The sequence below is a fragment of the Orcinus orca genome, chromosome 15 (assembly GCF_937001465.1).
Source record: "Orcinus orca chromosome 15, mOrcOrc1.1, whole genome shotgun sequence".
NCBI lineage: Eukaryota > Metazoa > Chordata > Mammalia > Artiodactyla > Delphinidae > Orcinus > Orcinus orca.
The window spans coordinates 31,997,292-32,022,608 of NC_064573.1; the positions used below are offsets into that span (position 1 = coordinate 31,997,292).

The window sequence follows — 25,317 nt, forward strand, 5'->3', positions numbered from 1 at the left end:
TTACCACTTAAATATTCCTATCAGTTTATGGCTCCAGTGGCTTCCATTCCAGGTATGCAAATCTTAGCTGTGATTCTCTAGATTCACCTTCCTCTCCAGGTTTTGGAGTGTCATTTTGCTCTGCAATGTCAGTTCTTTTATAGGCCCAAGAAAAGTTGTTCATTTTCAGATTGTTCAAACTTTTACTTGTTTTGAAGATGGGAGTGATGAAGTCCAAGCATTTTGCATGTCAGAGTTGAGACCAGAAGTACATTTTCATAACACAAAAATTTTGATTAAGGAAGGAATGTTTAGATTTATATTATGATGCAAGCTCTTTATTAACTGTCATTGACAATCACTGATGTATGCCACTTTCAAGCCTACTCTGTAAAATTTATCAAATACAATGTATGTTTATAATATAGTATAATATAATATAGTAATGTAAATAAATCAATATATTTGTGATCTAGTTTGCTGTATATGCAATTAGCTAGTGTCTCTCAGAAATACTTTAAGAATTAGAAACAAGTTAGAATCATTTACTTTGGGATATAATATAATCTCTCTCTAAAGGCTAACACTGAGGTTCTGTGTGTCAGCATAACCTTCTGCATGGAGATAGCATCTAATGGACTGGTGATTTAATTTATTCATTCATTCATTCATTCATTATTCATTCATTGTAATATTGTCCAGAGAAGTTATAGATAAAAATATTAATTCCTAGAATTTAAAATTGATTAATCACTCTTGAATCATTCCTCTCAGATAACTTGCTACTAAGTCTACACTTATAAAAGAGGTTATGCAGCCAGCCTTATCTTTGTAAGCAAATGACCTTGAATCCAATGAGAACCTGGGAAGTAGTGATAGAGTAAAGTTTCTGCTCCAGTTTTCAGGAAGTTTTTGGTTAATAACCACACATTCCAGCTTAGACCAGCTCTTCATGAAATCATCTCTTAGCCAGTTCTTCCACACCTCCCTACCTGAGTAGCACTATTTTCCCTCTACCTGCTTCTTCTGTTCCAGATTACCTGGTTTTCTCACTAACCCATGAGCTAGCTACTTACATTCCCACTACAGTTATATATTCACATTGCTAACCTGAGAATCCAGTCCCTCTTCCATTCAAATTCCTTTGTTATATACGATTTATTACAAGACCTGTCTCCTGCATAAAACCTCTAGGATTGCCCAAGACCATAATAAATGCCAACAAGTATTAGGCACACACTATTTGAGAATATTATATATTTTATTCATTTTTTTTATTTTTAAAAAATTTTTATTGGAGTACAGTTGCTTTACAATGTTGTGTTAGATTCTACTGTACAGCAAAGTGAATCAGCTATACATATACACATATCCCCTATTTTTTTTATTTCCTTCCCATTTAGGTTACCACAGAGCATTTAGTAGAGTTCCTATGCTATACAGTAGGTTCTCATTAGTTATCTATTTTATACATAGTATCAATAGTGTATATATGTCAATCCCAATCTCCCAATTCATCCCACTTCCCCTTTCCCCCTTGGTATCCATACGTTTGTTCTCTATGACTGTGGCTCTAATTCTGCTTTGTAAATAAGATCATCTATACCAATTTTTTCAGATTCCACATATATGTGTTAATATAGGATATTTGTTTTTCTCTTTCTGACTTACTTCACTCTGTATGACAGTCTCTAGGTCTCTCCATGTCTCTACAAATGGGCCATTTCTGTTCCTTTTTATGGCTGAGTAGTGTTCCTTTGTATATATGTACCAAATCTTCTTTATACATTCCTCTGTTGATAGACATTTAGTCTGTTTCCATGTCCTGGCTATTGTAAATAGTGCTGTGATGAACACTGGGGTGCATGTGTCTTTTTGAATTATGGTTTTCTCTGGGATATGCACAGAAGTGGGATTGCTGGGTCACATGATAGTTCTATTTTTAGTTTTTTGAGGAACCTCCATACTGTTCTCCATAGTGGCTGTATCAATTTACATTCCCATCAACAGTGTAAAAGGGTTCCCTTTTCTCCACACCCTCTCCATAATTTACTGTGTAGATTTTGTGATGATAGCCATTCTGAACAGTGTGAGGTGATATCTCATTGTAGCTCTGATTTACATTTCTATAATAATTAGTGATGTTGAGCATATTTTCATGTGTTTCTTGGCCATCGGTATGTCTTCCTTGGAGAAATGTCTATTTAGACATTTTTTATAGGGCTTTTTTTTTTGATATGTAGTTACAGGAGCTGTTTGTATACTTTGGAGATTAATCCTTTGTCAATTGCTTCATTTTCAAATATATAACATATATTTATGTTAGTTTGATTAATATGTGTCTCAGCATGTTTCTCTGTGGGTTTGCTATATGGGACTCTGCACTTCCTGGACATGGGTGGTTATTTCTTTTCCTATGTTAGAGAAATTTTCAACTATAATCTCTTCAAATATTTTCTCAAGCCCTTTCTCTTTCTGTTCTTCTTCTGGGACCCCTATAATTCAAATGTTGCTGCATTTAATGTTGTCTGAGGTTGTCCTCAATTCTTTTCATTCTTTTTTTCTTTATTCTGTTCCATTCCAGTTATTTCCACCATTCTATCTTCCAGCTCACTTATTTGTTTTTCTGCTTCAGTTATTCTGCTATCAATGCCTGCTGGTGTATTTTTAATTTCAGTTATTTTGTGTTCATACTGTTTGCTTGTTCTTTAGTTCTTCTAGCTTCTTGTTAAACATGTCTTGTATTTCTCCATTCTATTTTAGAGATTTTGGATCATCTTTACTATCATAAGTCTTAATTGCTTTTCAGGTAGATTCCCTATTTCTTCTTCATTTATTTGGCCTCGTGTGTTTTTCCCTTGCTCCTTTGTCTGCAACATATTTCTCTGTCTTCTCATTTTGTCTAAATAAGTGTGTTTAAGGTCTCTTTTCCACAGGCTGAAGGGTCATAATTCCTCTTGATTCTAGTATCTGCACCCAGTGGGTGAGGTTGGTCCAGTGTCTTGTGCAGGCTTTCTGGTGGGAGAGACTCATACCTGACCTTTGGTGTGTGGAGATGTGTCTTGTCCCTAAGGTGGACAGGGTCATGTCAAGGGGTCTGTTTTGGGGTGTCTGTGGGCTTAGTACAACTTTAGGCACCCTATCTGCTGTTAGATGGCTTTGTGTTCCTGTCTTTATTGTTGTTTGGGGTTGAGCATTCAGCACTCGAGCCTGCAGACTGTTGAGTGGAGCCAGGTCTTGGAGTTGAGATGGAGAGTTGTCCCTGGGATCCAGGGACAACTTCCCCGGGAGAACGCACGGTGAGCCTTAGGCTGGTGCAACGTCACGCCAGCCTCTGACACAGCAGGCTCGCCCCGCACTCTGTGCCCCTCCCTCCCCCTGGTCTGAGTGAGCCAGAGCCCCCGAATCAGCGGCTCCTTTAACCCCGTCCTGTCTGAGGGAAAAACAGATGCCCTCCAGCAACCTACATGCAGAGGCGGGCCAAATCCAAAGCTGAGGCCCTGGGAGATTTGAGAACAAAGAAGAGAAAGGGAAATCTCTCCCAGCAGCCTCAGAAGTAGTGGATTAAATCTCCACAATCAACTTGATATACCCTGCATCTGTGGAATACATGAATAGACAATGGATCATCCCAAAGTGAGGAGGTGTACAGTGAGAGCAAGATTTATGAATTTTTTCCCTTTTTCCTCTTTTGGTGAGTGCGTATGTGTATGCTTCTGTGTGAGATTTTGTCTGTATAGCTTTGCTTCAACCATTTGTCCTAGAGTTCTATTCGTCCATTTTATGTTTTTTAAAATTTTTTTGCTTAATAATTTTTTTAATTTAATAACTTTATTATATTTTACTTTATTTTATTTTATTTTATCTTCTTTCTTTCTTTCATTTTTCCTTCCTTCCCACCTTTCTTCCTTCCTTCCTTCCTCCCACCATCTCTCCCTCCCTCCCTCCATCCTTTCTTTCCTTTTTTCCTTCTTTTCTTCTTTCCTTCTTCCTTCCTTCCTTCCTTCCTTCCTCCCTTTCTTTCCTTCTTTCCTTCTTCCTACTTCTACTAATTCTTTCTCTCTACATTTTCTCCCTTTTATCCTGAGCCATGTGGATGAAAGGCTCTTGGTGCTGCAGCCAGGAGTCAGTGCTGTGCCTGAGGTGGGAGAGCCAACTTCAGGACACTAGTCAAAAAGAGACTTCCCAGCTCCACATAATATCAAATGGCAAAAATCTCCCAGAGATCTCCATCTCAACACCAGCACCAAGCCTCACTCAATGACCAGCAAGCTACAGTGCTGGACACCCTATGCCAAACAACTAGCAAAACAGGAACACAACCACACCCATTAGCAGAGAGGCTGCTTAAAATCATAATAAGTTCACAAACACCCCAAAACACACCACCAAATGTGGACCTGCCAAACAGAGAGACAAGATCCAGCCTCATCCACAACAACACAGGCACTAGTCCCCTCCACCAGGAAGCCTACACAACCCACTGAACCAACCTTAGCCACTGGAGACAGACATCAAAAAAATGGGAACTACAAACCTGCAGCCTGCAAAAAGGAGTCCCCAAACACAGTAAGATAAGCAAAATGAGAAGACAGAAAAACACACAGCAGATGAAGGAGCAAGATAAAAATGCACCAGACCTAACAAATGAAGGGGAAATAGGCAGTCTACCTGAAAAAGAATTCAGAATAATGATAGTAAGGATGATCCAAAATCTTGGAAATAGAATGGACAAAATGCAAGAAACATTTAACAAGGGCCTAGAAGAATTAAAGATGAAACAAACAATGATGAACAACACAATAAATGAAATTAAAAGTACTCTAGATGGGATCAATAGCAGAATAACTGAGGCAGAACGGATAAGTGACCTGGAAGATAAAATAGTGGAAATAACTACTGCAGAGCAGAATAAAGAAAAAAGAAAGAAAAGAACTGAGGATAGTCTCAGAGACCTCTGGGGCAACATTAAATGCACCAACATTCGAATTATAGGGGTTCCAGAAGAAGAAGAGAAAAAGAAAGGAACTGAGAAAATATTTGAAGAGATTATAGTTGAAAATTTCCCTAATATGGGAAAGGAAATAGTTAATCAAGTCCAGGAAGCACAGAGTGTCCGACACAGGATAAATCCAAGGAGAAATACTCCAAGACACACATTAATCAAACTGTCAAAAATTAAATACAAAGAAAGCATATTAAAAGCAGCAAGGGAAAAACAACAAATAACACGGAGGGGAATCTCCATTAGGTTAACAGCTGAACTTTCAGCAGAAACTCTGCAAGCCAGAAGGGAGTGGCAGGACATATTTAAAGTGATGAAGGAGAAAAACATGCAACCAAGATTACTGTACCCAGCAAGGATCTCATTGAGATTGAATGAAGAAATTAAAAACTTTACAGACAAGGAAAAGCTGAGAGAGTTCAGCACCACCAAACCAGCTTTACAACAAATGCTAAACGAACTTCTTTAAGCAAGAAACACAAGAGAAAGAAAAGACCTACAATAATGAACCCAAAACAATTTAGAAAATGGGAATAGGAACATACATATCGATAATTACCTTAAATATAAATGGACTAAATGCTCCCACCAAAAGACACAGATTGGCTGAATGGATACAAAAACAAGACCCATATATATGCTGTCTACATGAGACCCACTTCAGACCTAGAGACACATACAGACTGAAAGTAAGAGGATGGAAAAAGATATTCCATGCAAATGGAAACCAAAAGAAAGCTGGAGTAGCAATTCTCATATCAGAAAAAATAGACTTTAAAATAAAGACTGTTAGAAGAGACAAAGAAGGACACTACGTAATGATCAAGGGATCGATCCAAGAAGAAGATATAACAATTGTAAATATTTATGCAGCCAACATAGGAGCACCTCAATACATAAGGCAAATACTAACAGCCATAAAAGGGGAAATCGACAGTAACACATTCATAGTAGTGTACTTTAACACCCCACTTTCACCAATGGACAGATCATCCAAAATGAAAATAAATAAGGAAACACAAGCTTTAAATGATACATTAAAGAAGATGGACTTAATTGATATTTATAGGACACTCCATCCAAAAACAACAGAATACACATTTTCCTCAAGTGCTCATGGAACATCCTCCAGGGTAGATCATATCTTGGGTCACAAATCAAACCTTGGTAAATTTAAGAAAATTGAAATTGTATCAAGTATCTTTTCTGACCACAATGCTATGAGACTAGATATCAATTACAGGAAAAGATCTGTAAAATATACAAACACATGGAGGCTAAACAATACACTACTTAATAACGAAGTGATCACTGAAGAAATCAAAGAGGAAATAAAAAAATACATAGAAACAAATGACAATGGAGACACGATGAGCCAAAACCTATGGGATGCAGCAAAAGCAGTTCTAAGAGGTAAGTTTATAGCAATACAAGCTCATGTTAAGAAACAGGAAACATCTCGAGTAAACAAATTAACCTTGCACCTAAAGGAATTAGAGAAAGAAGAACAAAAAAATCCCCAAAGTTAGCAGAAGGAAAGAAATCGTAAAAATCAGATCAGAAATAAATGAAAAAGAAATGAAGGTAATGAAAGCAAAGATCAATAAAACTAAAAGTTGGTTCTTTGGGAAGATAAACAAAATAGATAAACCATTGGCCAGACTCATCAAGAAAAAAAGAGAGAAGACTCAAATCAATAAAATTAGAAATGAAAAGGAGAAGTAACAACTGACACTGCAGAAATAAAAAAGACCATGAGAGATTACTACAAGCATCTCTATGACAATAAAATGAACAACCTGGAAGAAATGAAAAACTTCTTAGAAATGCAAAACCTGAAAAGACTGAATCAGGAAGAAGTAGAAAATATGAACAGACCAATCACAAGCACTGAAATTGAAACTGTGTTTAAAAATCTTCCAACAAACAAAAGCCCAGGACCAGATGGCTTCACAGGCAAATTCTATCAAACATTTAGAGAAGAGCTAACACCTATCCTTCTCAAATTCTTCTAAATTATATCAGAGGGGGGAACACTCCCAAATTCATTCTACGAGGTCACCATCACCTTGAAATCAAAACCAGACAAGTATGTCACAGAGAAAGAAAACTACAGGCCAATATCACTGATGAACATACATGTAAAAATCCTAAACAAAATACTAGCAAACAGAATCCAACAGCACATTAAAAGGATCATACACCATGATCAAGGAGGGTTTACTCCAGGAATGCAAGGATTCTTCAATATACCCAAATCAATCAGTGTGATAAACCATATTAATAAATTGAAGGAGAAAAACCATATGATCATCTCAATAGATGCTGAGAAAGCTTTTGACAAATTTGAACACCCATTTATGATAAAAAAAAAAACCCTGCAGAAAGTAGGCATAGAGGGAACTTTCCTCAACATAATAAAGGTCATATATGACAAGTCCACAGCCAACATCATCCACAATGGTTAAAACCTGAAAGCATTTCCACTAAGATCAGGAACAAGACAGTGTTGCCCACTGTCACCACTCTTATTCAACATAGTTTTGGAAGTTTTAGCCACAGCAATCAGAGAAGAAAAGGAAATAAAAGGAATCCAAATTGGAAAAGAAGAAGTAAAGCTGTCACTGTTTGCAGATGACATGATACCATACATAGAGAATCCTAAAGATACTACCAGAAAACTACTAGAGCTAAGCAATGAATTTGGGGAAGTAGCAGGATACAAAATTAATGCACAGAAATCTCTGGCATTCCTCTACAATTATGATGAAAAATCTGAAAATGAAATTAAGAAAACACTCCCATTCACCACTGCAACTAAAAGAAGAAAATATCTAGGAATAAACCTACCTAAGGAGACAAAAGACCTGTATGCAGAAAATTATAAGACACTGATGCAAGAAATTAAAGATGATACAAATAGATGGAGAGATATACCATGTTCTTGGATTGGAAGAATCAACATTGTGAAAATGACTCTACTACCCAAAGCAACCTATAGATTCAATGCAATCCCTATCAAATTACCACTGGAATTTTTCACAGAACTAGAACAAAAAAATTCACAATTTGTATGGAAACACAAAAGACCCCGAATAGCAAAAGCAATCTTGAGAACAAAAAACGGAGCTGGAGAAATCTGGCTCCCTGACTTCAGACTATACTACAAAGCTACAGTAATCAAGACAGTATGGTACTGTCACAAAAGCAGAAAGACAGATCAATGGAATAGGATACAAATCCCAGAGATAAACCCACACACATATGGTCACGTTATATTTGATAAAGGAGGCAGGAATGTACAGTGAAGGACAGTCTCTTCAATAAGTACTGCTGGGAAAAGTGGACAGGTACATGTAAAAGTATGAGATTAGATCACTCCCTAACACCATACACAAAAATAAGCTCAAAATGGATTTAATACCTAAATGTAAGGCCAGAAACTATCAAACTCTTAGAGGAAAACATAGGCAGAACATTCTATGACATAAATCACAGCAAGATCCTTTTTGACCCACCTCCTAGAGAAATGGAAATAAAAACAAAAATAAACAAATGGAACTTAATGAAACTTCAAAGCTTTTGCACAGCAAAGGAAACCATAAACAAGACTAAAAGACAACCCTCAGAATGGGACAAAATATTTGCCAATGAAGCAACTGACAAAGGATTAATTTCCAAAATTAGAAGCAGCTCATGCAGCTCAATAACAAAAAAACAAACAACCCAATCCAAAAATGGACAGAAGACTTAAATAGACATTTCTCCAAAGAAGATATACAGACTGACAACAAACACATGAAAGAATGCTCAACATCATTAATCGCTAGAGAAATGCAAATCAAAACTACAATGAGATATCATCTCACACCAGTCAGAGTGGCCCTCATCAAAAAATCTAGAAATAATAAATGCTGGAGAGGGTTTGGAGAAAAGGGAACACTCTTGCACTGCTGGTGGGAATGTGAATTCGTTAAGCCACTATGGAGAACAGTATGGAGGTTCCTCAAAGAACTACAAATAGAACTACCATATGACCCAGCAATCCCACTACTGAGCATATATCCTGAGAAAACCATAATTCAAAAAGAGTCATGTACCAAAATGTTCATTGCAGCTGTATTTACAATAGCCTCGAGATGGAGACAACCTATGCGTCCATAATTGGATGAATGGATAAAGAAGATGTAGCCCATATATACAATGGAATATTACTCAGCCTTATAAAGAAACAAAATTGAACTATTTGTAATGAGGTGGATAGACCTAGAGTCTGTCATACAGAGTGAAGTAAGTCACAAAGGGAAAGACAAATACCATATACTAACACATATATATGGAATTTAAGAAAAAAAAATGTCATGAAGAACCAGGGGTAAGACAGGAATAAAAACAGAGACCTACTAGAGAACAGACTTGAGGATATGGGGAGGGGGAAGGGTCAGCTGTGACAAAGTGAGAGAGAGACATGGACATATATACACTACCAAATGTAAGGTAGATAGCTAGCGGGAAGCAGCCACATAGCACAGAGAGATCAGCTTGGTGCTTTGTGACCGCCTGTAGGGGTGGAATAAGGAGGGTGGGAGTGAGGGAGACACAAGAGGGAAGAGATATGGAAACATATGTATATGTATAGCTGATTCACTTTGTTATAAAGCAGAAACTAACACACCATTGTAAAGCAATTATACTCCAATAAAGATGTTAAAAAAAATAAAATAAAATAAAAACAAACAAACGGACATACATAACTCCAGACATGTGATAAAAGCGAAACCAAACAAAATAAAAAACAAAAAAACAACAAGAAGGAAAAACACTCACGTACAAAATAAAAACCAAAAATAGAGAAAACGAAAAACAAGAGAACCACCAATCAAAAGAATCCCAAATGAAATCAAATAATTGACCACAAAATTTACAAAAATGAAAAATAAATTTTAAAAATAGCAGAATGCAAACTGAATGAAAAAATGAAGGAAACAAAACAAACAGAGAAGCAATAGAGGGCTTCCCTGGTGGCGCAGTGGTTGAGAGTCTGCCTGCTGATGCAGGGGACGTGGGTTCGTGCCCCGGTTCGGGAAGATCTCACATGCCACAGAGTGGTTGGTCCTGTGAGCCATGGCCGCTAAGCCTGTGCATCCAGAGCCTCTGCTCCTCAGAGGGAGAGGCCACAACAGTGAGAGGCCCGCATACCCCCCCACACACAAAAAAAAAGCAATAGAAAAATGACAAAAAAAAAAGATAAGAACAAATAGAACAAAATAAAATATAAAAACAAATTAGAACAAAGAAAGAAAACAAGGAAGAATACAGAACAAAAAAAGTAAAGTAGAAATAGAAATATAACAAATAAAAATATATTAAAAAATTTAAAAAACTAAATGAAAATAAAAGTAACAACAAATTTAAAAAAACACAACAATAGAACAAAACAACACATTAAAAAATAGTAATAATTATTTTCCTAGAGTGTCAGCTGTCTGTGTTCTTGCTCCCACTAAGAGTCACAGCCAACCTCCATCTCCCCAGGAGGCCCTCTAATACATCTATGTAGGTTCTCTGTACCTGCTGTGGGAACAGTGGGGGCAGCTCAGACTCTGACCTGGCCCAATTCCCATTTGTACTAGTCCTGAAAGTCCATAGCTACTAGAACTAGACCAGTTTCAGTTGTGGGAATACTCGTTGTCCATTCAGATATTCCATAGATGCAGGTTTACCAAGCCAATTGTGGGGGGTTAATCTGTCGTCTGTGTACAGAAAGATTTTTTTTCCTCTTCCTTAGTTGCCCCACCTCTGGTGCTCAGCTGTGGTTTTCTCCCCACCTTTGTGTGTGGGCCATGCACAGGAGTGTGCTCTCGAGGCTGCCCCAGAGCACTTGAATCTGTCCCCGTGAGGACAGGGTGTGGAGGTGGCACAGCTGCTGGGGTCGTTAGGGCCCTGGTGGTGACAGGTGCATGGAAAACTGTGAGCAATGCAGCCCTAGTGGGAGCCTTTCCTATCACCTGGTGGTTGGTGTGAGAAGGTCAGCCCTGGTGGGGGCTTCTCCTAGTGCCTCGTGGCAGGCACAAGAAGGTCAGCTCTGGTAGGGGCTTTTCTTAATGCCTGGTGGGACAGGAGACCAACGTGTGGGGAGAGAGAGTCTGCAATGACAGCTCCACCACCTGCATATCACTCAACAGTGGTGCCTTTCTTCTATGGCAGTCTGGGTTTCCTCCACAAGAATTCCTCATTGTGGATTACCTCCCTCCCAACCCCTCAGGCTGTCACCTCACAGCCAACAGCTGTCCTCCCCAGGGCTTGCTCTCCAATCCCCACGTTCCAGCTCTCAGCCCATGTGCACCAGTGGACACATGTCCCAGTCTGGGGCATGCAGGGCTGTGGCATGGACTGTCTGTGTAGGTCTCACTCTGTTCTGTCTGCCAAAGGCCAGTCATTTAGCCCTCCTCTGATACTCCCCTTCTGTCTCTACTGATTTCCCTGTCAGTGAGGGAGCTTCCCCAGATGTGGGATCATCTCCTCTGCTTCAGCTCCCCTCCCAGGTGCACAGATCCCATCCCACCTCTTCTCTTCTTCTTTTTCCCTTCTTTCTTTTATCCTACCTGGTTATGTGGGGATCTTTTTTGTCCTTTCTGGTGTCTGAGGTCTTCTGCTACTGTTCAGCTGGTGTTCTGTGAAAGTTTTTCCATCTGTAGATGTATTCTTGATGCATTTGTAGAGGGAGATGAACTCCACGTCTTCCAACTCCTCTGCCATCTTGATTTCTCTATTATATATTTTAATTAATTTAATCTTCACAGTTGCTCTAATAGCTGACATTATTATCTCTATTTGGCACATAAGAAAACTGAGGTAAAGGGAGGCTAAAAGTGAGGCCACAGAGCTAGTGACTGGTGGAACTAGGGTTTGAATCTGGACAGTCCAGCTCCAGGGCTCCTGCATTTAGCCTCTATCTGATAGTGGTTCTTATCATACTGATTTCTCACTTCATCCTTACTGTCAACAAAGTATTTTGGAATTTCATTTGTTCTTGGTTTCATGCATGAATATCTCACCTCATAAAATATGGTCAGTACCAGGATTGGAACCATATTTCAGATTTTTCTGTATCTTGCACAGTATGTAACACAGAACCAGGTGCTAAACAAATATATTTTGACAATTAATTTTTCTTAATCTGGTTTATTGAATTTCTAATTCATCCAGTCAAGTAATCACAAGGATAAAGATAACATGACACATGTAAGTTGTATTATTATCTGTATATATCAAAAATATATGTTTCTGCATATTTTATAGGCCACAAAGGAACATGACTTTAAAAACACAACCACCACCACCACAAAACCATTTCATATCAATATCCATAACCATAGTTGAGAAAGAAAATATATGAGATGTGCCCTTGACTCTGAAATGGTGAGTACAGAATAAGCAAGGCCTCGCCACTTCCAGACTCATTGTTTTTCTTTCCTTCATATAATGCCACACGTGACTACATGGAGTGAGTCACACTTTGGCATTTTGTTAAGACATCAGACAGCAGGCCCAAGGAGACTCAGGCAGTACCTAGTCAAGAGTTACCATTTCTACTCCGTGTGACTTTGGACACAGAGTCTTGAGCCCTCAGGTCACTTGGAACTCAGTATTTCCACTTAAAAATGAAGTTTGTAAGCTAACCTTCCTAACTCATGGAACAGCAATGAGGAATTAAAAACATGTGTTTAAATACACTGAATATACTTTAAAGCATTAAAAAATACCAAGAAAGGTTTGAACAAGTACAGACACATTTCTTCTTAAGTGAGAAGTTCTGGCAAAACACAGGGGTTCATTATCCCCAACTTATAATGTGGTCTCTGACACATGTCCCCATCTATAACTCCTGGAGAACTTTTTATCTCCTGATCAAGGAGACAGGACCTCATTTTCAGGGTTTTGTTTTTTTTTTTTTTTTTGGAGACTAAAGTTAACATATAAGTGGAGGAGATTTGAAAAATTGTCACTTTTCCCAAAGCCTGGGCCCCTCTTTCTCTGTCCCAAACCTTTAAAACATATAGAACAACTGTTTCCATATATATGATTCACAAAATCTGTAAAAGAAGCTCATGATATCAGTATTTTCTAGCTCCCTAACAAAAGTCCTCTAATCCCCAAATCGCAAGATCATTATTTTGCATATTAAATGAAAGTTACAGAGTTTTAATTGAGTATGTAAACTAGTGATTTGGAAGGTGTTCACTTTCACTGTATTCTAATTCATTAGCTAATAAAAATTATCTAAATATGCACATATCCAGCTTTTTCAGGAGGATGTATTAATTTAGTAGGAAATGTAAATGTTGAAGCACACCTGAGGTTATCATTAGTTTTCACAAATATCTCTTCTGATACAACATTGATCAGGCTCAGGTCAAGTAATTCCTCATTGTCTAGAAAGGGCAAGAGCTTCAAGAAAAATTTCAGCCTGCCTCTGAATGCAGTGATTGACAGGGTCATGAAAATAAAGCCTCACTGTCATGTTATAGGACAAAAAGAAATTGAATGCTCCAAAAAGACTTGAAAATTTCATCTTTTGTTTGATAATCACTGGAAGCTGTCTTTGTGTGTGAATTTCAAGATCAAGTGAACAGTTATTAAAGTTATTCAGTTATTTATTATTATCAATAAAATCAATATTGTAAAAAATAATACAATCAGTCAACTATGCTGTATGCTATTATTTTAGCCTAAATTATCTGAATAATTGTCTCAATTTTCCACTCAGTAGGCATTAGAACTGTCTTAGGTTAGTGAGATCACAAAAGGGAAGGAGGAATTTAGAAGAGAATGAGATACTGTCAATAAATGAAAATGGACTATATCAAGTGTTTCAATATTGTTTTTGCATTCTAGTCATTAAAAAAATATATGATTAGGTTCCTATGGAAAACTCTCTATCAAGAACTCACTTGTTCTGATAGTTTCTTTTTTCAGAAAGTACTATGCATCATGGTAAGATTCCTACGTGGCCAAAACCCTGGATTCTCAGGATGCTATACAAAGGCTCTCATGTGCCAACCACTGTAAAAAGCAAATCTTGGAGACCAAGTCATTCTACAAACAAATGGGAAAGTTATACTTTAAGAATATGATTGGGTGCTCATGTATATGCTTCACATAATTTATAAATCCTTATTTTCAGATGTAAATATTTTAGAATATACAGTTTGACTTTATGGCCATTGGAAATTGTCTTCAGTGGACAGTTAGGAGTGGTTCACTACAACCTTCTTCATAACTTTTTGCAGTTTTGCAGCTCTCCACCCAAGGATATTAGATCCCTTTTCATCATATTTTAACTATTCAAAGTTTACCACAGGAAATTTTCTTTGTACATCTCTTCCTCTTACCCCTTTCCTGGCCTTGCAATGGTTCAATGACTTCTAGCTTTAGGGAGTATTGCAACTGTCTTTCTGGAGTTCCTCACTCACCCCTTTCTCCTTGCCATGACAATAAAAGAGGTCTTCTTACAGGACACACATTCTCCAGGGCACTTCTTCTTTTGGGAAGATGTCAGAAATTTTTCACAGACGCTTCTCCCTAACATTTTCCTTCTTTAGTAGAAAAATAAGTTCAACTTAATGTACTTCCCATTATAGACTCCAGGCATCTACCTTAATTGGCAAGGGAGAGGAATTGTTATAGAATGTTTCTTTTTCAGGGATTATAGATATTTATTCTTATTTTCTCCTAGGACAGATATTGGAGGGTAGAGTGAGGGGACATTTAAAATATATTAATTTCAGTACGTTTTGTTTTGTTTTCCACTTTAGAGATATAGCATGAATACAAGAAAAGTACTCAAATCATACTCAATTTCCAAGAAAAGTATAGAAATCATTCTCATATACTTTTCAAGAAAGTGAACACACATGTAATTGTCACACAGATCAAGAAACAGAACATGTCAGACTGTGGAAGGCACCTCCATGTCCATGTCTCCTGATCACTACCAAGACTAAGGGAAACCACTAACCTAAATTCTAATCCTATAGATTAACTTTGCCACTATCCTAACTTCTAATCCTATAGAATTACTTTCACTCAATAATATGCCTGTGAGGTTCATCCACAATGTTTCATGTATTCAGAGCTCATCCATTTTAGTTGTTATATAGTATGCTGTTTGTGAATATATGATAATATATTTATCCATTCTAATTCTTTTTTTTTTTTTTTGCAGTGCGTGGGCTGTTGTGGCCTCTCCCGTTGCCGAGCACAGGCTCCAGATGCGCAGGCTCAACGGCCATGGCTCACGGACCCAGCCCCTCCGCGGCATGTGGGATCTTCCCAGACCGGGGCACGAACCTGTGTCCCCTGCATCAGCAGGCAGACTCTCAACCACTGCGCCACCAGGGAAGCCCCATTCTAATTCTTGATAGTCTTTTGGGTAGTTTTCATTCTGAAGTAATTATAAATAGTGTCATTGTCAATAATTCTCTCACATATCTTTTTTCTTTTTTTTCCAGATTTTTATTTCCCAGGAATTTTTTTTTTTTTTTTTTTTTTTTTTTTTGTGGTATGCGGGCCTCTCACTGTTGTGGCCTCTCCCATTGCAGAGCACAGGCTCTGGACGTACAGGCTCAGCGGCCATGGCTCATGGGCCCAGCCGCTCCGCGGCATGTGGGATCTTCCCAGACTGGGGCATGAACCCGTGTCCCCTGCATTGGCAGGCAGACTCTCAACCACTGTGCCACCAGGGCAGCCCTCCCTCTCACATATCTTTTGATAGATAGAAGCTCATTCTTTTGGGTATGCAAGTAGACTTGTTGGGTCAGAAGGTGTGCATATGTTCAGCTTTAGTAGATATTCTAAACTATTTTCCAAAACAGTTGTATCAATTTACTCTTATACCAGCAATGCATGAGAGATTGTTACTCCATATCCATGTCAGCAGTTTGATATTGTCTCTACATTTCACTTTAATTATTGTGCTGAGTTCTGGTAAATTGCATTATGGTTTTAATTTTTATTTCCCTGTGATTAATTTTTACATGTTTATCAGCCACTTGGATATCCTCTTTTATTAGGTGCCTGTTTAAGACTTTTGTTCATTTCTACATTGGGTTGAGTTTTCAAACTGATGGTTAGAAATTCTTTCTATATTCTGGTTATGAATCCTTTGTTGAACATATTCTTTTCAATGATCTTCTTCCTCTCCTATTGGACTGCTTTTTCACTCTTAGAGATATTTTTTGATGAACATATTTTTTTTTAATTCCTATAATTAGGACTTTTTCTATTCTGTTTAAGAATTTTTACCTACTATGAGGTCTTGATGATATTTTTCCTAAGTTCTCTTATAAAAGCTTTATTTATTTGCCTGTTATGTTTAAATCTGTAATCCATCTCAAGTTGGATTTAAGGGTATCCACTCTACCGGGGCTCATATTTTGACTCTAAGGATGTTGTAAAGATATTTTCATGTAAATTTTACTAATATTAATGAAATTTCCTTGAGTATTTTCCAAACAGAATTAAATTGAGTTTATGGGTTTCAGTTATTAATTTCCTACAGAACAAACTGCTTTTATTATTTAAATTTCTAAATAATTAAATTTAATTAAATAATCTGATAATTAAATTAAATTATTTAAACTCATGAGCATAAAATGCTCATGATTAAATTTTACAAAGAAGAGTTGATTCAGTCTTAAAGATATATTGTCTTATGTTGAGTTCCTTTGTTGTTTTTACTTCACCTAATTTTTTGGTCAAATTTTCAAAAAAACTAAATTTTAACAAGAAAAAATGATTTTTCAATATTGAGCTACATGAGCTGCTTGTATATTTTGGAGATTAATCCTTTGTCAGTTGCTTCACTTGCAAATATTTTCTCCCATTCTGAGGTTTGTCTTTTTGTCTTGTTTATGGTTTCCTTTGCTGTGCAAAAGCTTTGAAGTTTCATTAGGTCCCATTTGTTTATTTTTGTTTTTATTTCCATTTCTCTAGGAGGTGGGTCAAAAAGGATCTTGCTATGATTTATGTCATAGAGTGTTCTGCCTATGTTATGCTGTAAGAGTTTGATAGTTTCTGGCCTTACATTTAGGTCTTAAATCCATTTTGAGTTTATTTTTTGTATGGTGTCAGGATAGCTGATTCACTTTTTTGTACAGCAGAAACTAAAACAACATTGTAAATCAACTATACTCCAATAAAGATGTATAAAAAAATAATAAAATGCACAAAAAATAGAAAAATATTTTTCCATTTTAGTTAATATATTTAAAGGTGTATAGTTCCAATTATTGTTACTTTAAGCAACATTTGTTTAGTAATTAGATAAAGACTAACAGCTTGTCTTATTTATTAACATGAGAAACATGGGAGTTCTCTTCAACTAAGAGAAACAGAGACAGAAAGAGATGGGGTGGGGTTGAAGTGTCAGAGATACAGTCTCACATATTCATGTTTGTATACACAGAATGCAAGGCAGGGACAAAACATTCTTGAGAAACAACAGAGTTAAAATATCTTGAAATACAATATAAAACCTGCTTCACTCCTAGGAAAAAGCAACTCAGTCTTCTTCATTTGTGTTCTTAAAAGATTCCAGTGGCTGTCCTAACTGTTGATGACACCTGAAAATATAGATACACTTGCTACTTGAAGGATTTAGTTTTGCAAATCCCACGCTAAAATAATGGTATAAAAGACATGTGAAGTCACTTAATAAAATAAAGTTAACATATCCTCCAGATGTCTGTTTTAGTGTCTGGACATTTTTTTCCTGGAAGAACATTCTCAAATTGATTGGAACTTGCTTAGTGAAATGTGCAAGGATTCACTAATAAATTAATGGAATTCATTTACAGCTGCCTAAGTGAGACATGGTCATGGCTTCTTAGATCTGATTCTAACAGCTTCTAAATTCAAAGACAATACAGATATTTCAGAGAAAACTGAGGGAGCCTGAAGGACTTGGTACATAAGGGGTTAGAAAGAATGGAAACAAAATTGGTCCAAAGCATATTCAATATTCATGTGTCTCTGGCATGGAGATTATTTTGAGGTGAAAATGATCAAGGCCCAAAGAAAGACTCAGGAAGAAACTCTGACCTCTGTCTAAACTGCCTGAATAATTTAAATAGAGGGCCTATTCCAAGAGTAGAACTATCACCGTAGATAACTGCAGTATGAACTAAGTGTGGTGAACAGAGAGGAACATAGCAAAGTCTGTTTGCTAAAATTCCTTTCTGTGTCCTATTGTCTCTGAATGACCCAGCAAACATTTATTTACAAAATATTTGCTTTTCTATTTCCATATCAATTTTCCTTCTCCCCTTTGACATCCCAAACCCCTATACCCCTTTGTCTTTAGATGAAGATGGTACTGAAAGCAAGGACTTCAGCCATTTTGTTGAGTTACTCAGCTTTTTAGGGTCTCTGCCATGTTTACTTGTTATTAAATTTTTGCTTGATTTTTTCCTGTTAATCTCTCTCATGTCAATTTAATATTTAGACCAGCCAGAAGAACCTTCCAAAGTTTTCTTCCTCCCCAACAGAGTCAACAATTAATTATGTATTAATTGGTTTGAAAATTATTTTACATACATCAATCATATCTCTAAATTGCATGCTCCTTGAGGACAAGTGGGGATGACATGATAATAATATAATAGCTACATTTTTTAGTGGTTTTAGGGGACTTTGAAAAGTATTATTTTTACCCCCAATATATTATCTTCCTCTTTATTTTTATTTTATTATGTTATTATTTTAATTTGTATTTTATATTGGAGCATAGTTGATTAAAATGTTGTATTAGTTTCAGGCGTTCAGCAGAGTAATTCAGTTATACATATACGTGCATCTATTATTTTTCAAATTCTTTTCCCATTTAAGTTATTACAAAATATAATAACTGCTACACATAGGACCTTGTTGGTTATCTATTTTAAATATAGTAGTGTCAATATAGTGTTAAGTATAGTGCATGTCAATCTCAAATTCCCAATCTGTCCCTACCTCTAACCCCTCCACCCTGGTAACCATAAGTTCATTTGCTAAGTCTGTGAGTCTGTTCCGGTTGTGTAAGTAAGTTCAATTGTATCTTTTTTTTTTTTTTAAGATTTCTCATATAATCAATATCATATGATATTTCTCTTTCTCTGTATGACTTTCTTCACTTAGTATGATAATCTCCAGGTCCATCCATGACACTGCAAATGACATCATTTCATTCTTTTTTTTTGTTTGTTTGTTTTTTTTTGTTTGTTTGTTTTTTTGCTGTACACGGGCCTCCCACCATTGTGGCCCCTCCTGCCATGGAGCAACAGGCTCCGGACATGCAGGCTCAGTGGCCATGGCCCACGGGCACAGCCACTCCACGGCATGTGGGATCCTCCCGCACTGGGGCATGAACCCGCGACCCCTGCATCGGCAGGCGGACCCCCAACCACTGCGCCACCAGGGAAGGCCCATTTCATTCTTTTTAATGGCTGAATAATATTCCACTGTACCACATCTTCTTTATCAATTCAATTCATCTATCAATAGACATTTAGGTTGCCTCCATGTCTTGGCTGTTGTAAACAGCTATGCAATGAATATTGTGGTACATATATAGTTTCAAAACATGTTTTTCTCTGGATATATGCCCAGGATTAGGATTGCTGTATCATAAGGTAGCTCTGTTTTTAGTTTCTTAAGGAACATCCATACTGTCCTCCATAGTGGCTGTACCAATTTATACTCCCATCAACAGTGTAGGAGGGTTCCCTTTTCTCCATACCCTCTCCAGCATTTATTGTTTATAGATTATTTTTGATGATGGTCATCCTGACTGGTGTGAGATGATATCTCATTGTAGTTTTGATTTGCATTTCTCTAATGGTTAGCTATGCTGAGCATCTTTCCATGTCTCTCTTGGCCATCGGTATGTCTTCTTTGGAGAAATATCTATTTAGGTCTTTTGCCCATTTTTGGATTGGGTTGATTGTCTTTTTAATATTGAGCCACATGGGCTGTTTGTAAATTTTGGAGACAAATCCCTTGTTGATCCCATCATTTGCAAATATTTTCTCCCATTCTGTGGGTTGTCTTTTTGTTTTGTTTATGGTTTCCTTTGATGTGCAAAAGCTTTTGAGTTTTATTAGGTCCCATCTTTTATTTTTGTTATTATTTTTATTATTCTGGAAGACAGATCAAAAACGATTTTGCTGTGATTTATGTCAAAGAGTGTTCTCACTTTGTTTTCCTCTAAGATTTTTATAGTATCCAGTCTTATGTTTAGGTCTTTAATTCATTCTGAGTTTATTTTTGTGTATGTTGCTAAAGAATGTTGTGATTTCATTTTTTGACATGTAGTTGCCCGGTTTTCCCAGCACTATTTATTAAAGAGACTGTCTTTCCTCTATTGTATAGTCTTGCCTCCTTTGTCATACATTAATTGACTAGGGGTGTGTGGGTTTATTTCTGGGCTTTCTATCCTGTTCCATTGATCTATGCTTCTGTTTTTGTGCCAGTACCATATTGTTTTGATGACTCTACCTTTGCAGTATAGTCTGAAGCCAGGGAGCCTGATTCCTCCAGCTCCATTTTTCTTTCTCAAGATTGCTTTGACTATTCAGGATCTTTTGTTTCTCCATAAAACTTTTAAGATTTTTTTTTCTAGTTCTGTGAAAAATGCCATTGTAGATTGCCTTGGATAATATAGTCATTTTGACAATATTTATTTTTCCAATCCAAAAACATGGTATATCTTTCCATCTGTTTGTGTCATCTTTGATTTCTTTCATCAGCTTCATATAGTTTTCAGAGTACAGGTCTTTTAGCTCCTTAGGTAAGTTTATTCCTAAGTATTTTATTCTTTTTGATGCAATGGTAAATGGGATTGTTTCTTTAATTTCTCTTTCTGTTCTTTTATTTTTAATGTATAGAAATGTAACAGATTTCTGTGCTTTAATTTTGTATCCTGCAGCTTCATCAAATTCATTGATGAGCTCTGGTAGTTTTCTGGTGACATCTTAGGATTTTCTATGTATAGTGTCACATCATCAGCAGTGAAAGTTTTACTTCTTTTCCAATTTGGATTCTTTTTTTTTTTAATTTTTCTTCTCTGATTGCTGTGACTGGGACTTACAAAACGATGTTGAATAAAAGTGGTGAGAGTGACATCCTTGTCTTGTTCCTGATCTCAGAGGAAATGCTTTCAGCTTTTCACTGTTGAGTATGTTGTTAGTTGTAGGTTTGTCATATATGACCTTTATTATGTTGAGGTAGGTTCCCTCTATGCCCACTTTCTGGAGAGTTTGTATCATAAATAAATGTTGAATTTTGCCAAAGCCTGTTTCTGAATCTATAGATGATAATATGGTTTTTATTCTTCAACTTGTTGATGTGGTATATCACACCGATTGATCTGAGGATCTTGAAAAATACTTGCATCCCTGGGGTAAATCCCACTTGATCATGGTGTATGATTGTTGGATTTGGATTTGCAGTATTTCTTTAAGGATTTTTGAATCTATGATCATCAGTGACACTGGCCTTCAATTATCATTTTTTGTTTTATCTTTGTCTGGTTTTGGTATCAGGTTGACAGTGGGCTCATAGAATGAGTCTGGGTGTATTCCTTCATGTGCAATTTTTGGAACAGTGTCAGAAGGATATGTATTAGCCCTTCTCTAAATGTTTTGTAGAATTTGCCTGTGAAGCCATCTGGTCCTGCACTTTTGTTTGTTAAGAGTTTTAATCACAGTTTCAATGTTAGCACTTGTGATTGGTCTGTTCATATTGTCTACTTCTTCCTGGTTCAGCCTTGGGAGATTGTACCATTCTAAGAATTTGTCCATTTCTTCCAGGTTGTCTATTTTATTGGCATATATTTGCTTGTAGTAGTCTCATGATCCTTTGTATTTCTGTGGTGTCAGTTGTAACTTCTCCTTTTTCATTTCTAATTTTATTGATTTAAGCCCTCTCCTTTCTTTTCTTGATGAGTCTGGCTAAAGGTTTATCAAATTTGTTTATTTTTCCAAGGAACCAGCTTTTAGTTTTATTGATCTTTGATATTGATTTTTTCATCTCTTTTTCATTTATTTCTGCTCTGATTTTTATGATTTCTTTCCTTCTACTAACTTTGAGTTCTGTTTTTTCTTCCTTCTCTAGTTGCTTTAAGTGTATGGTTAGGTTGTTTGTGATTTTTTCATGCCTCCTGAGGTAAGATTTTATAGCTATAAACCTCCCTCTTAGAACTACTTTTGCTGCATCCCATAGGTTTTGGATTGTCATGCTTTCATTTTCATTTGTCTGTAGGTATTTTTTGATTTCTTCTTTGATTTCTTCAGTGATCCATTGGTTGTTTAGTAGTATGTTGTTTAGCCTCCATGTGTTAGTGTTTTTTACAGCTTTTTTCCTGTTGTTGATTTTTTTTTTTTTTTTTTTTTTTTTTTTTTTTTTGCAGTATGTGGGCCTCTCACTGTGTGGCCTCTCTTGTTGTGGAGCACAGGCTCCATATGTGCAGGCTCAGCAGCCATGGCTCATGGGCCCCCAGCCACTCCGCAGCATGTGGGATCTTCCCAGACTGGGGCACGAACCCATGTCCCCTGCATCGGCAGGCGGACTCTCAACAACTACGTCACCAGGGAAGCCCCCTGTTGTTGATTTTTAATCTCATAACATTGTGGTTAGAAAACTTGCTTGATATGATTTCAATTTTCTTAAATTTACCGAGGTTCACTTTGCAGCTCAGCATGTGGCCAGTCCTGGAGAATGTTTGATGTACACTTGAGAAGAATGTGTTTTCTACTGCTTTTGGATAGAATGCTCTATAAATATCAATTAAGTCCATCTGGTGTCATGTGTCATTTAAGGCTTGTGTATCCTTATTGATTTTCTTTTTGTATAATCTGTCTATTGATGAAAGTGGTGTGTTAAAGTCCCCCACTGTTATTGTGTTACTGTCAATTTCTCCTTTTATGGCTGTTAGTATCTGCCTTATATATTGAGGTGCTCTTATGTTGGGTGCATATATATTTACAATTGTTATATCACCTTCTTGGTTTGATCCCTCAATCATTATGTAGTGTCCTTCTTTGTATTTTGTAACAGTCTTTATTTTAAAGTCTACATTTTCTGATATGAGTATTGTTACTCCAGCTTTCGTTTCATTTTCTTTTGCATGGAATACCTTTTTCCATCCCCTCACTTTCAGTCTTTATATGTCTCTAGATCTGAAGTGGGTCTGTTGTAGACAGCATATATACAGGTCTTGTTTTTGTACCCATTCAACCAGTCTATGTCTTTTGGTTGGAGCATTTAATCCATATACATTTAAGGTGGTTATCAATATATTTATTCTTGTTACCATTTTGCTAATTGTTTTGGATTTGTTTTTGTAGGTCTTTTTTCTTCCCTTCCTCTTTTGTTCTCTTTTCTTATGCATTGATGGCTAACTTAATTTTTTGTTTGGATCTTTGTGTGTGTGTGTGTGTGTATTGTAGATTTTTGTAAGTCTTTTTTCTTCCCTTCCTCTTTTATTCTTTTGTGATGTGATGACTCACTTTAGCGTTGTGTTTGGATTACTTTTTCTTTTTTGTGTGTGTTTCTATTGTGGATTTTTAGTTTGCTCTTACCATGAGGATTTGATATAACAGTATATATATAAAGAAGATTGTTTTAATTTGCTGCTCTTTTAATTTCAAATGCATTTCCAATATCCTGAATTTGTGCACTCTTCTCAGAATTGCTAGGTGTGATATTGATTTGTGTGCAGATGATTTCCTACCTTTACTTTATGTTTGCCTTTACATGTGAGCATTTCTAATTTTCTTGTTTTTAGTAGTGGCCTTTTCTTTTCTGCTTAGGGAAGTTCCTTTAGCATCTGTTGCAAAACTGGTCTAGTGTTGCTGAATTCTCTTAGCTATTGCTTGTCTGCAAAGCTTTTGATTTCTCCATCAAATCTGAATGAGAGCTTTGCTGGGTAGACTATTCTTGCTTGTAGCTTCTTCCCTTTCAACACTTTAAATATATTTTGCCACCCCCTTCTGTGCTGCCGAGTTTCTGCTCAGAAATCAGCTGATAACTTTATGGGAGTTCCCTTGTATGTTATTTGTTGCTTTTCTCTTGTTGCTTTTAATATTTTTTCTTTGTCTTTAATTTTTGTCACTTTTATTACTATGCATCATGATGTGTTCCTCCTTGGCTTTATCCTGCCTGGGACTCTCTGTGTTTCCTGGGCTTGGGTGACTATTTCCTTTCCCACTTTAGGGAAGTTTTCAGCTATTATCTCTTCAAATATTTTTGCAGGTCCTTTCTCTCTCTCTTCTCCTTCTGAGACCCTATAATGTGAATTTTGGTGCATTTGTTTTCCCAGGGGTCTCTTAAACAGTCTTCATTTCTTTTCATTCTTTTTTTGTGTATTCTGTTCCACAGTGGTGATTTCCACCATTCTGTCTCCCAGGTCACCTATCCATTCTTCTGCCTCAGTTCCTCTGCTATTGATTCCTTCTAGTGTATTTTTCATTTCAGTTATTGTATTGTTCATCTGTGTTTATCTTTAATTCTTTTAGGTCTTTGTTAAACATTTCTTGTATCTTCTCAATCTGTTTCTCCATTCTTTTTCAGAGATCTTAGATCATCTTCACTGTCATTTTATGGTTGATTGCCTATCTCTTCTTCACTTAGTTGTTTTTCTGGGGTTTTATTTTGTTCCTTCATCTGGGACATATTCCTCTGCCATCTCATCTTGTCTAACTTTCTGTGTTTGTGGTCTTGGTTCCACAGCCTGCATGGTTGTAGTTCTTCTTGCTTCTGCTGTCTGTCCTCTGGTGGATGAATTTGTCTAAGAGGCTTGTGCAGGCTTCCTGATGGGATGAATTTGTTCCTGCTCAGTTGCGGGTGGAGCCTATCCCTCTGGTAGGCAGGGCCATGGTCAGAAATAGTTTCAACCAGTTGTCTGCTGATGAGTGGGGCTGTGTTCTCACCTTCTTGGTTGTTTGGCCTGAATTGTCCCAGTACTGCAGCCTACAGGCTGTTGGGTGGAGCTAGGTCTTGGGGAAATGGCAGCCTCCAGGAGGGCTAACACCAATGACTACTTCCCAGTGCTGCTGTTGCCAGTGTCTTTGTCCCCACAGTGAGCCACATCTGCCACACTGCCTCCACAGAAGAACCTCCAATATTAGCAGCTATGTCTGGCCCAGTCTCTTATGAAGTCACTGCTTTGTTCCTCTGGGTCCTGGTGTACACTAGACCTTGTGTGAACCCTCAAAAAGTGGAGTTTCTGTTGTCCTCAGTCCTGTGGAATTCCTTCAATCAAACCCCACTGGCTTTCAAAGCCAGATTTTCTG

The 25,317-nt window shown here is 37.0% G+C and overlaps 1 long non-coding RNA gene across 1 annotated transcript in view; it reads left to right on the forward strand.

Annotated features, from left to right (window-relative positions):
- The first annotated feature begins 6,474 nt into the window (after positions 1–6,474).
- The window catches only part of LOC125961243 (uncharacterized), a 219,514-nt gene continuing 200,671 nt past the window's right edge, over positions 6,475–25,317 (forward strand). The window contains exon 1 of the long non-coding RNA XR_007471673.1: positions 6,475–6,568. This is a non-coding gene — a long non-coding RNA (uncharacterized LOC125961243). The remainder of the gene's footprint in view (positions 6,569–25,317) is intronic.